We start from the raw sequence: 13,760 nt of genomic DNA, 5'->3' as shown, positions 1-13,760 counted from the left end.
TGTTTTTGCACCTTTATAAAAACTCATTTGACTGTCTATGTAAGTCTGTTTCTGTGTTCTCTGTTCTGTTCCATCCACTAACATGCCAGTCCCTTCACTTAAGCCAGCTGGTCTGCATTATCATAGTTGTAAATGTCCTGATAGTGCATGCACTGACTCCTTCTGTGTTATTAGTTCCTCCCCACTTTTAGATTTTCTCTTTCATTTTCTTTCTGCATAAATTTTAAAGTAAGCTTGTTTATATGTACAAAATTTTTTGACAGACTTTAGATAGAAATTCACATAAATCTAATGATTTTTCTAATCCAGGAATGGAATATGACTCTCCATTGTCTTTTTAAATTTATTGTATACCTTTTAAATCTTTCTACATACAAATCTTGGATATATCTTTTTGAATATATAAATATATAAGTGTTTTTTGGTTATTGCAATAACATTTTTATTATGTTTCTAATTTTGTTTTTGTTTAATGTTAGTATGTAACAATTTTATTTATTTGTTCCTATGGGAAACACATGAAATTTATTATCTAAAAATCACTTTTAAATGTATAGCTGATCTTTAAACTTAATCCATGTGGTAGCTGGTACAGGATTCCCTTCCTTATAGAGCTGCATGTTATTCCATTATACCATAGACCACATTATGAAATGTCCCTTAGTAATTTTTTTTCTTTGTTTCTACTTACATTATTTTTATTTTATTTTATTTTATTGATATGAGGGACACTTAACATCCCAAGCCATTTTGAAGTGTTTTATATTGAGATAGGGTCTCACTAATTTGCTTAGGGACCTGCTTATTTGCTGAGGCTGGCTTCTACCTGTGATCTTCATGCCTCAGCTACCTGAGCCTCTGGAATTACTGGCGTGCACCACCATATCCAGCTTCAGCTTCATATTTACATCCCAGGGAAATAGTAGCATTGTTAATCAACTTTTCATCACTGTGACAAAATATTTTGAAAAAAAACTTAAAGAAGGAAAGATTCATTGTGGCTCACAGTTTCAGAGATTACAGTATGGTTTGGTTGTTCAGTTGCTCTGGGCCATGGTGGAAAGGCATGGCAGAGGAAATATGTTCAATTCATGGCTGCCAGGAGGGAGAAAAGAGGGAAGGGAGTTAGGAGAAGGGGCTGGGGACAAGATATAGTCCTTAAGAGAACACTCCCAAGGACCCATGCTGTTCATCTAGGTTCCAGTTCCTACTGTTTCCACCAACTCTGAGTAATTCATTCAAGTTATAAATCTATGGAAAGACTAATCCATTGATGAGGTTAGGGTCCCCATGATTTAATAACTTCCAAAAAGCTCCACTTCTGAACAAGGCTGCATTGCTGAATCGGGTATGATGTCTTCAATACATGAACCTCTCGGGGGAGGGAAATCTTCAGATCCTATTTTGTCCCTGATCCCCAAAAGCTCATGGACATCTCAAAATGTACAATGCATTCAGTCAATCCTCAAGAATCTCCATTGTCTTAGTCCCAGCATTTCTTAAAAGTTCAAGTCCAAAGTCTCCTCTGAGACCCAAAGCAGCTGTTAGCTGCAAAAATTTAAAAATAACAAGTTATGTATGTCCACCATACAATGGTGGGGCAGGTAAACATTCCTATCTGAAAGGGAGAAAGGGAGTGATATAAAGGAAGGATTGAATCAAAGTAAGACTGAAACCCAGGAGGGCAAACTTTAAATCTGGTAGCTCCATAAACTGGCATCTGGGAACATGGTGGTGGACTGTGAGCTCCTAGGGTTTAGGCATTCCTGCCTGTATGACCTTGCCAGTTGCAGCCCACATGACCTCTTTTGGGCTGACTTTATTCACTTCTTGCAGGTTTCCTCAGCAGACTTTCCACATTCTTGGCACCTCAAACTTCCCAGGGTGTCCACTTTGGTTTTAATTTCACTGTCAAAACCTCATTCATTCCTGTCTCATGGGCTGCCCACAGGGATACCATCCCTGTCACACACTGTCTGTCCTCCCAGGAATTCTTTTGAAATCTTGGTAAAAGCCTCCATGTCCCTGTAACTCTTGTATTCTTCATGGCTGCAAAACCAGCACCAAATCGATGATGCCAAATTCTGCAGCAATTTGAGCAGTAGTGTGGCTCACTTAGGCCACAGATGCAGTGGCCTCTGAGTGCCTAGAAGCACAGTGAACTGTACTTTGTGGAAACAACTTCTTAGGTGGCCCTGTGGCAACAGTGATCTCTTCTCAAAGGAAAGTTTTTTGAACAAGTTTTCACCTGTACACTCTTGAGCCTGCTATGGTTGGGATCTTGCTAATATCCAAGGTGTCCTCAAGGCAGAAGGATACAAAGTGCTCGGGTTCTTTGTAATGGCACTAATCTCTTCAGAGACTCCTTAGCCTTAATTTTGTATGTGATATTCTGGACAAACTGTAGGTTTTTCTAATCTTTTTGCTCTACTTCTTTGTTCTGATTTTCAATGTAAAACTAGGTACATGCAGCCAGAAATATTCATGCCACATCCTGAATGATGTGCTCCTTGAAATTTCTTCTGCCATATGAGCACTGAGGGAACATCACAGATCCAAACTATAACAGGATGTAAAAATGCTCTTTGAAAAAGTGTTTCCATGGAGCAAAGCTCTCTTATTTTAGGTGAAGCTGTGGCTGAATACCTGGATTCTCCAGATTTTTAAGAGGACAGGGCCTGGCACTTCCTAGGAATGCAGAGGCAAGGAATTCAGGGTCAATATCCTGGAGATGGCTAGACCACCCCAGGTTCTCTCTCTCTTCTTAGGGTATAGGAAAAATTTTCTTCATTATCAAACAGGTACAGGGTTCCCTCCATTTGTTCCCATGTGAGAGTAGAGAGAATCTGTTTCCCTCTGAAATACGCATTTCAGACAGGACAGACTATGCCCTGAGGGACCCTTAGTCTTTCAAATAAAAAAAGGATAAGATGTCTCTTCAGGAAAACTTTTCTTTCCTTTGATTGATTTAGGACAAAACAGCTGAAGAAAGAGATCACTCAGCAAATACTGTGCTCTGAGCTTTCTCTCTCCCTGCTCAGATGTGGGTCAGTTAGATGTGGAAAGGTATGGGAGACCAACCTTACACCTCACTGGGTTACCCCCCAGCTGGGTGCTGAGGCGCTCAGTCTCAGAAATGTGGCAGAGCTTTCCCCACCCTTCTTGGGTTCAGAGGGTTGGTGTCTCATGGGTGTCTAGTACATGGGTGTGTCTTGCTACAGCCCCACGGGTGGAGCTACACTCACCTGTTCCTTTGTAATATTACCCTTTGCCCTGTTTAGGATAGAATCTTTCATGGAAGTGCCTTGTGTGTGTCCCCTTCTCTTACTGTGCCCTTGGGTGTGGCCTACCCAGGTTTCAATCAACCTGATGACAGCAGACAACATGAAGATAGACTCAGCCCCCTGAAATCTGACCCTTTGCCTCATTTGAATAGATTCTCCTCAATAAAGGGGGTCAGCATGTGCTCTCACTCTTTCTCTTCCTGCGGACCCTTAATGTCAGAAGAGTTGTCATAGCGACCCCAAAGAAAAAGGTATTTGTGTCTCTTGTGTGGTTATTTCAAGCAACCCAGTCATCCCAGTTTACCTGCCTTTTAGTCTTGAGAACTGAAACCCGGCAGAAAGGGTCTGGATCTTGTGCCTCTGAAACTTTAAGTCTATGCAGCTATGAAGCCTCCAGGTATTCAAGAGCATTCTCTTACTTAACATCTAGAACAGCATGGGATGGGGTCGAGGTCTCTGCCAGGCTGTCACAATTTAGCATTTCTCCTGAAGCTGTGACTTCATCATGTTGAATGCCAACATATGATAGTAAGAAGCAGGACCCCCCCCCCTCGTATCCTTTCTATATTCAAGATATGAACCCACCCCCCAGTGGTCCATTCAAATCCTAAACTGAGATCTTCTTTGTAACAAATATCCTTAGTTTCATCCTGGGAACTTGCCTCTTCCTTTTTCTCATTTTTCTGTTGCAGGAAGAATATAACATGCCAAGGACAACTTTAGAGAACACAAGGATCCTGGGATGAGGAAAGCTTTGAGGAAGTAGGTGAAAAGGCCCCAGTGTGATAGGGATTACTGAATCTGCCTCTTGTCCTTACTATTTTCTGGAAAGTGATACCTCTCTAAACTGTAAGCCTCAGCGACTTTGGAAACGGTATAATGTATGATAACAGTAGGAATGGGCACATGGGACCAGGAACCAAGTTAGGCCAGCAGTGAGAGGTCTTTTTTTGTTTGTTTGTTTGTTTTGTTTGTTTTTTTTTTTTTTAATGTACAGGAACTTTGTCCTTCAGAGCACACACAGAGAACGTGAAGACTATGGGGACTCTGATGGTCTGACAGTAGTCTCAGAGACTTCAAGTGTTGGTCTGTCCACATGAAGGTATTTCATGGTGTTTTGTCTCAATCTTGATTGCATATAATAATTTATCTGTTAGGTGGCATGTAAAGACTTTCATGGAGATATTGAGATCAGGGTGGAGAAGGAGTTGGAGTCAGGAGATGGGAATAGCCCCAGCATGTTCTCCCCATAAACCATCATCTGGGGTTATTCACATTGCCTGTGTGGCAATGTCTGCACCCAGCATTTCTGAGTCCCATCTCAGAAATATATCTGCCTTTGTGCACTGAGAGGTATAAAGACCAAATTGGTTTCAGAGACGTTCTAGGCAATGTGGGTAAATAAATTCTGGGGAGGGGAGATGAGGTAGAATATGGCTTTATATAGAAGAGATGTTGAGGATAATAGAGGTTAGGGAATTTAGAACATCTGTCCTCTGAGAGGGAGCATCTTGTTCTCATGGGATCATACTTTAAGGAATACAATGATTGCTTTTCTAACTTAAATTTTTCTGGTTTACACTCTATTTTCCTTCCTTTTCTGAAAACTTTTGACTGTCTTGTGACCTCAAAGAGTAGGAACCAGTCTCTGTTCTCCATGTCCATAACTTCCTTCATGGTTTCAGATATGAATTTGTATGTAGTCAAGACATGTCATTAGATTAAAAAAAAATAGTAATAAAGTCACAAATCTTTATGATGAAACAATGGAGAAATAACATTTTATTGAAAAATACTAGGCTTTACTAACAATTTTGTTTGAAAGAAATTATGCTAAGAAATTTTGAACAACGATCCAAAATGTCTTTAATTACAGAGTCTGGGATTGTCAGTACTGGAAGGGTTCACAAGATTTTGCACACAACATACTACTTCAAACATGGAGTAACTGAAAGTAGATACCATGGGACTTTCTCAAGGCTGCACAGAAATCACTGTTGGATCTAAAATGGGCCCCTTCTCATCCCTAGCCACGGATCCACATCAACTTCATGCTTTTCATCAAGGACCCTTGTCTGCTTTTAGAGGAAAGAGACTGATGGCCTAGAAAACAGTAACAAAAATGAATGGCTTCCTGGCTCTGCAATCTTTTCTTAGCTTTCTCTATGTGAAATTGATGAGATAGACATACCCAGGGCCACTCTCTTAGGAGTGGCACCTAAGGGACAGCATAGCACCATCATGTGTTGTCTGATTGCTCTGTTGTCACAGTCTTGATTTCTTAGTAGTTTTTACATAAGGGACTTTGCATTTTAATTTTTCCCTAGGCCTTACAAGTTCTTTAGCCCAGAGGACAGTTCCTCATAGATAGGTAAAAGCAAGGTCCATATTCAGAAGTCATCATTTCCTGGGAGGATGAGTTTGAGTCATTAATTGCTAAGCCTTCCTGCAAAGACAAAACTTGAGTGGGCTCATAAATTTTTTCTCAGTGAGGGTCACCTTCTCAAATCATTTCTCTTATTTCTAGGCATCTTTAGGGAGATGGGAAGGGTTTGGAATTTGTGGTAGGCTCCCACCTACATTAGCAGTCACATGTGTTTCACCATGCAGCAACCTTATCTTCCAAGTCACAACAATGACATGAATTATGAATAGATTTAGGGTTAATTCAGGATGTAAAGCAAACTGAAAAATAGAGTTTAAAAGGATGTAACATTGATACAGTATTTATAATTACTAATACATTAGGATTTCTTGACTAAGCATTCATTTTCATTAGGCAGGGTTTGGTGAGGGAAAGTAATTACTCCATAATTGTTTAAAACCTACAGCAGGACTGATTACATCATTTTCAGGACATAGTGCAAGATGAAAATGTGGGATGTCTTATTTAAAACCATGAATATTTTCACAATGGATCTACAACATTCAACAAAGCATGTGGCCCTTCTGATCCTGGGAACTCTGCAATTCCACAGGCCACATGCCTATGATGCTTCCCTGATTCACAGCAGTTCAGAGCTGATTGGCCCCATAATGCACAGCTCTGTGAAGGTGGTCTAGTACCTTGGAGCAGAAAAAGCATAGTAGCTACTCTCACGTGACTTTTAGTAAAACCTGGGACTATCCCTGTGGGCCTTTTTGAAGTTGGGGTCCAGTTCCTAAGTTTCTTCATGGAATACATGGTAATGGAGTTGTACCTTTCTGCTACCAATTTCCTAAGAGAAATTTTGGGAAAATGTGTTATGTTCACAATTCTTTTCTTTGGTCCTATGTCCCTGGTTATTTGTATAGACTGAGAAATAGTTCCTTGCAGTTTTTTAGTGTGTTAGTGATCCATATGAGAGATAGTTCCCAGACAGTGATCTGTGATCAATAGTTTATGTTACTCTGTGTGTTTAATGTTGTTTAAAAATTATCTCAGTCTGGGTCCTTAGGTTGTTGTGTTTTTACCTCACCCATGATTGTGGTGCCTCTAGGGGGCTCTGTTTTGTCTTCAGGCAGGTCCTAATTACCACCAGACCCTAAATTTGCTATTTTTGGTTTTCTACTTTGCTCAGAAGAAGAAATCTGGCAGAGGAGAATCTTCTGAATGAATAAGAGAAGTCTGGAAATGGGGATTCTAAGCTCAGAGATTCTGGAATGTCACTTGAAGAACTAGTGTGCCTGTACTGAACCAAGATACTTTTGGTCCTGGCTACAGATTCTGAAACCATCACAGTGTGTGTTCAGATAGGGTGGGTAATGGTGACTTGTCCTTTATTTTCATATAAATCATCCAGTAATAAATACTTTGGCCATTCTAAACAGTTTTTGTAGTTGAGAATTGTCTGTGAATGCCTAGAGATGCCAACACAAAATGCTCTCACAGCATTCATGACATCGCCCCTTTAACTGAGAGGTGTCTTTCTTTCTGGTGGGTGACACTCAAGGTGAGTTGACTTGTGGTCAAACTCAGGGAGTCAAAGCCCAGCTGATACTTCACAGTAAAAACAGATGAATATTCCTGAAAATTGCAGTGTTAATTACAGTATCTTTTCTTGCATAATCCCCTCCCCACCCAGGAATTTTGTTACATGGAAGCAGAGGTAGATGTGACACGACTTCCTGGTTAAAAAGTAATAAACCCAAAACTTCTCACAGTTTTAATTGTAACAGGAAGGTAGAGAAATAAGTTGGAAGATGAACATTTTAAATAGTTGACTTTGAAACTTTGGCTGTGAAGTTTTTCAGATTGTAATTTGTTTTCAAGCCAATCTCTACCTTTTCATGGTTGAGTTGCTGAGTAGAACATTTCATGTACCAACTCTCATCTCTGCATTTCCCAGAAAAGACTATCTCATACTTTTTCAGTTCTGATGACATTTTTTGGTTTGTTTTATTAATTAATATATTTACTTGTACTGTGCTGGGGATTGAACCCATGTCACTGTGCCTGCTAGGCAAGTGTTATGACACTAAGCTACACTCCCAATCCTGCAATGATATTTTAAAATGTAAACAAACACAAGTGACCCCATAACATTGTTAGATTTTATTGGGGAAACAATTTTCAGCTCCTTGTTCATTTTCTCTGAATGTGGGAAAAGATGAGAAACACCCTGTCTCTTGGTAGATAATATCAGTTCTAGAAGTGGTTTGGGGTCAGGGTTACTGATGTTCTGTTAGGGTGTAGACGAGTCTTGTTCCCTGAGCATGTTAAGCTATGAGAAGATATGGATGCATGATACCTTGAAAAATAGTTTTTGTATAACTATTTTTACTCTCTGTAAGATTACTCTTTTTATCAGTATCTTTGAATAACTTGATTTGAAAAAACAATGAGATAACCCTCTATGTTCAAGATTGGAGTGGAGGAAATTCAAATGACCAATTCTTAAGCAAAAAAAAAAAAAAAAAAAAAGTGCATCTTTTCCCCAAATTCCATCCCAATATTTTCTTATCAGTGGAAGGAGGGCGGTATGAGGTTATTTCTGACCTGCTGTGGTAGGTTAATGGGATAACACACTGTAGAGTAAGGTCAGACTTGCTATCCTCTGAGTTTTCCCGGAAGATATTTAGAGTTCACATGTCTGCTGAGAGTAAACATATCATCTGCAGATAATAAGTCCAAGTTTTTTTAATTCTTTCAGTAATGAGAAAGAAAGTGGATGAAGGATTGGCTCTATAAACACTCTGGTATTTCTCATGGCTTTTGGGTATGTCAGGCTATTATGCTTCCAAATACTTTGTTCTGTAAGTTGGCTCTTGTTTCTTTTCTTTCTGCTCTATTTCACCTAATGTATGGACATTTTACTATTTCTTCCTTATCCGAATATTTCTCTTAAAAATTTATTTTATGTAGTCAATATTTACTGATTTTTAGTGTTAAAGGGAAAGTGAAGAGTAATACAACCTGGAGCAAGATGTAAACATCATCAAATTAACCTAATTTTAGTATCCTACTGCTGTGCCCTTCAATCCTTTTCACCCAAAGAAATTTTTCTTTGTAATTCTTTCCATTAAATTTAACCCTAATTGTGACAATAACTTATATGGAGTCTCTCCCATCTCTCAGATTGGCTTTTTCTGATTTGTTTCTTTTACAAGTTTTGAAATGTCTCCTATAAGCCCTCTTGAAATTGATCCTCTTGCCTCAGGTATAGAGAAGTAACAGGAGAGTAAAGGAATTAAATATTCTTCCTCCAAAAGAGGCAAAGTGGAGGAATTTTGCCTACTTTCTATCTTATACTTTGTTTAATGGTCAGGAAATCAAAGAAAAATTTATGTTCCCAACAGTCATTACTTGGCCAGTTTTGATTCCCTGATTCTCATATGTGAGCTATGGTGTGCAGAAGCTGACCCCACAAAATAGGATTTGTGCATGCTGCCTATTTGGAGTCTAGTCTACACTCATGATTTGGTCCAAGAGGGACTACTCAAATAGGAACATGGCAGAAGTTTGGCAAACTGATCAGTCTGGCTTGCAGGGAGTAATAGGATCCTTGTCAACATAGCCGATTTACAGTTAGAAAAATGAATAAAATTATAATAATTGGGCACTGACAGATCTCCTATAATACAATATACATCTCCTATAATACAACATTAACTTTTATGACTTACCCACATCCCTTCCCCATTTCCTGAATGAAAAAAATGCAACTGCTATTATATATATATATATCAGAAATTTCCTTCCTGTTATATATCAGTATGGTCATAATTGCAAATGGGTATAACGATGAGCAGAAAAACATCCTGTACCTTAGGTCATATCTGATTACCAGTAACGCAGGAGGACTTGCTGATCTGTACTTGGCAGTGAATTGTGGTGTGACTTGTGTATCTTAGATTGCTCTGAAATATCTATAGCATCTACATCATTTTCTAAACCACCAGCCTCACTAATGATCAATCGTAGAGATAAAGGGGCACTTAATTTTAGAAATTTGAATTTGATGCGTTGATAGCTTTTCATGTAGTTTGGCTGAAATGTGACAATCATGTTCTCTAAATATTTTTTCGTAAATGAAGTAATGTGTTTTATTGGCAATGTCTCCACATTCCTGGCAAATCAGTGAACTAACAGGGACTTCCCACTTCCATAATCAACTCTGGAGAAATAGAAGTGATAATGGGAGTACTATCCAAGTATTAAGCACATTAAAGTAAACTTGTCCTTGATAGATTGAAGCCTGTATTAAACTGGTAAATAAGGGTTATGGGTGATGAAAGGGCTTTAGTCTGAGAAGAGGACTGAATCCAGGAGGCAATGACAGTATGGACTGATTGTAGGGAAGTTCTGATCATGAATTTCCCTAATTCATTTTATCACTTGTGTTATAGCCACAGACATTTGTGGAAATAATCAGAGCTAGTCCATGTGTACATTAAGTACAAATGTTACTAAATTAAAATGTTAAACAATTAAAAAATTAAAAACTGAATATAGTTGAAGATGAAATTTTTTAGTTGGCATGTCAATTTACCAAGAAGGTAAGATGAAAGAATAGAGGCACAACTTATCTCTGAAACACTAAAGGACATAAATCATCTATTTATCAGAAGTTCTAGAAGGAATAAAACATAAGCCTAGAGAAAAGAAAAAAAAAATGAAGAACTATTAATTGAAAATTTCAGAAAATTAAAATAAAAGTCTTATTTTGAAAAGACTTATACATTGCCACTTAAGTATAATAAATAATGATAATCACAGGTAGACAAATTAGAACAAGATTTATTCCATCCATGTTTAATTATGTCAAAATGATTCTACTGTCATGTATAACTAAAAAGAACCAATTAAAAAAAAGTACTAAAGTAAAATTTCCAAAACATGGGCATGTGATCTGCTAGGTGCAAGAATCAAATTTTGACTCCAAACTTTAATAGCAGTGTTGCTTTTAAAACAATAAAATCCAAGAACTTTGAAGTTAGAATTGTATTTACAGCAAAAATATCATTCTTAAGAGAGGGATAAATATATTAACAGTTAAATAAGTCCACAACTTTATAAAATATATATCATGCTGCTACTAACATAAAAAGAAAGATTAAACTCAATTCCAATAAGTATAAGGAAATTACAATGTTTTTCAAAGATCAATCTTAGTAAAACACAGGACTAGATTGTTTATTGTTGACTTTCATCAAACTCTCATAGAAGAATTTCTCTTTTACACAAAAAGAAAAACAGAACAAAAAATAGTGGGAAAACTAGCCATCTCGTTTAGTCTTGGCAATTCCTGTGTTTCTACGAATTTACACATTTCATCTAGATAATCCAATTTTTCCTCCTTATTTCTGCTCTCACTAAATGCCATAAGTTTTGTCTCGCTGTATTTTCAATTGTTCATAGTACTCTCATAACATTAAAAAAATTCCATAGAATTGGCAACAATGCCTCTATTTTCATTTCTAATTTTAGTAATTTGTGTCTTCTCTTTCTCTTATTTTTTAGTTAAAGATTTATCAATCTTTTAAATTGTTTTTAGCACTGGGTATTTTAACCCAGGGGCTCTTTATCATCCTCAGCCTCTCCAAGCCCTGTTTTTTAAAAACTTTGAGACAGTGTCTCACTACATTGTAGAGCCTTGCTAAGTTGCTGAGGCTAGTTCTGAACTTGTAGTCCTCTTGCCTCTGCCTCCCTAGTGGCTGGGATTACAGGTGTACACCAGGGCACCCTGCTAAAGATTTGTCAATCTTGTTGGTCGTTTCAAAGACAAGGTAATAATTTTCTCTGTTTTTCTTCTAGCCTCTATTCTGTTTATCTTCAGATCTAATTCTTATTATTTCTATACTCCTGCTTTATTTGAGTGTGGCTTGTTTTTATATTTCTAGGTTCTCTGGCCTCTATTTCTAGTTACAAAGATAGCTTGCTGATTTGGGTGAGAAACTTTTTTTTTCTTCTTTTCATTTGTATTTATAGCTGTAATTTCCTCCTTATTTCTGCTCTCACTAAATGCCATAAGTTTTGTCTCGCTGTATTTTCATTTTTGCTCATCTCAGAAGTATTTTCTAATTTCTCTATGATTTCTCTTTGATACATTGGTTGTTTAAGAGTGCTATTTAATTTCTACAAGTTTGTAATTTTTCTAGTTGTGCTTCTGTTATTGATTTCTAACTTTATCTCATTGTGGTTGAAGAAGATATAATAGTCCCCTCTTGACCACAGGGACTACTTTTTAAGACCCTCAGGGAATGCTTCAAACTGTGGATAGTACCAAGCCCAAAATATACCACATTTTCTCTTATGTGCACATGCCTCTGATTAAGTCTAATCTATAAATTAGTCAAAGTAAAAGATTAACAGTGATGAAAAATCAAACCAAACAATTATAAAAATATAATGTAATAGTTATGTGAATGTGGTCTTTCTCATTCTCAGAATATCTTACTATACTATATGCTGGATGAAGGTATAATTCACATATTGGTGGGCTAAACAGAAATGCTTCAAGATGTCATTATGCTACTCAGAATGGCACACATTTTAAAAAGTTGCAAATTGTTTTCTTTTAATTTTCCAGTTAATGTTTTTAAGTCTGCTTACTCATGAACATTGAGTGTCTCCCCCCCTCCACCTTATTTTATATAGGCAATACAGGCTAATTTTAATTGCATCGAAAATGAAAGGTTGATAGACTATCTCTTTATTTGGTTCTTTGTTATCTTTCCTTAGTTTTAGTTTTCATTTTTAAATTATTATGCGTATCTTGTTAAATTTATACCTAAATGCTTAATATTTGAGGTGCTTACATACATGCTAATGTGTTTTTAATTTCCAAAAAAACTTGCTCTTTTCTGGTATACTTGAGTGATTGGCTTCAGTACAGTAACTTTATACCCTGCAATATTGCTGTATTCATGTTTTATTTCCAGGAATTATTGCTTTTGTTGTTGATACTTTTGAGTTGTTTTTTTTTTTTTTACAGAAAATAATTACATCTGTAAACAAAGTTTTTTTGTTTTTTATTTTTTTCCTTAAATCTGTACACATTTTATTTCCTTTTCTTGTCTTATGGCATTATTAAGGACTTCTCAATGGTGTTAAAAAGCATTAAGAGGGGACATTCTTAATCCTTGTGTATTTCTTATCTTAATGGGCATCTTTGATTTTCTTTCCATTACCTGTAGGTTTTATTGTAGAATTTCTTTATCAAGTGAGGAAGTTTCTCCTACATCCCTGGTTTGCTGAGGGTTTGTTGTTTTTAATCATAAGTGGGTGTTAAATTTTTCAAATGTTTCATATATTGATGTGATCATGTGATTTTTCTTCTCTGTCTTGTTGATATGATGTATTATATTGATTGAGTTTTGATGTTGAACCAGCCTTGTACAAGTAGAAAAAATCCTACTGAATCCAGTATTAGACAGGCAGTCAGTGTAGATAGGTAAATCCAGTCAGGTCTGATCTAGGAGGCCCAATTTTGAGTGAGTCTAGGAAGTTGGAGACTGTCCCTGGGGGATTTTATCAACAACCTGCCCCTGCTTCAACCCGTTGCCAAGGTAACCCGACCCAGGAATTTCCCCTCCCGGTAGGGAGTTCTAAGGTTGTTAAAGTGTCTTTGTCTACTCAGTCCTGCCCTTCTGCCTTCAGCTCACAAGTTTCCCACCTTTTGGCCCTCCCACTGAGCATTCCTGAGCCTACTCACAAAAGCTGGAAGGACCAAGATGAGGGGAAGAACTGGAGAACAAAGGAATCCTAGGACAAACAAAAAGGGCAGAACACCTCTTGTCTTGGGATCCATGATACCAGGTTATGGCCCCCTTCTCCCTCACGGGAGAAGTCTATGTTTCCCCTTTTTAAATAAACCCTGCTTTATATGCTTGCCTCAGTGTGCTTCTCTAATGTTCAAACTTCATTAGAAGTGGGAAAGCAAGACTCATCACACATAACCAGCGCTATCATTACTCGTTCATGTTTTATAATTCTTTTAATACATCACTGGATTCTGTTTACTAATATTTTGTTAAGAATTTTGCTTTTACATT

This window comes from Ictidomys tridecemlineatus, chromosome 6 (assembly GCF_052094955.1).
Source record: "Ictidomys tridecemlineatus isolate mIctTri1 chromosome 6, mIctTri1.hap1, whole genome shotgun sequence".
In the NCBI taxonomy this organism is placed as follows: domain Eukaryota; kingdom Metazoa; phylum Chordata; class Mammalia; order Rodentia; family Sciuridae; genus Ictidomys; species Ictidomys tridecemlineatus.
Note: the sequence above shows the minus strand (reverse complement) of the source record.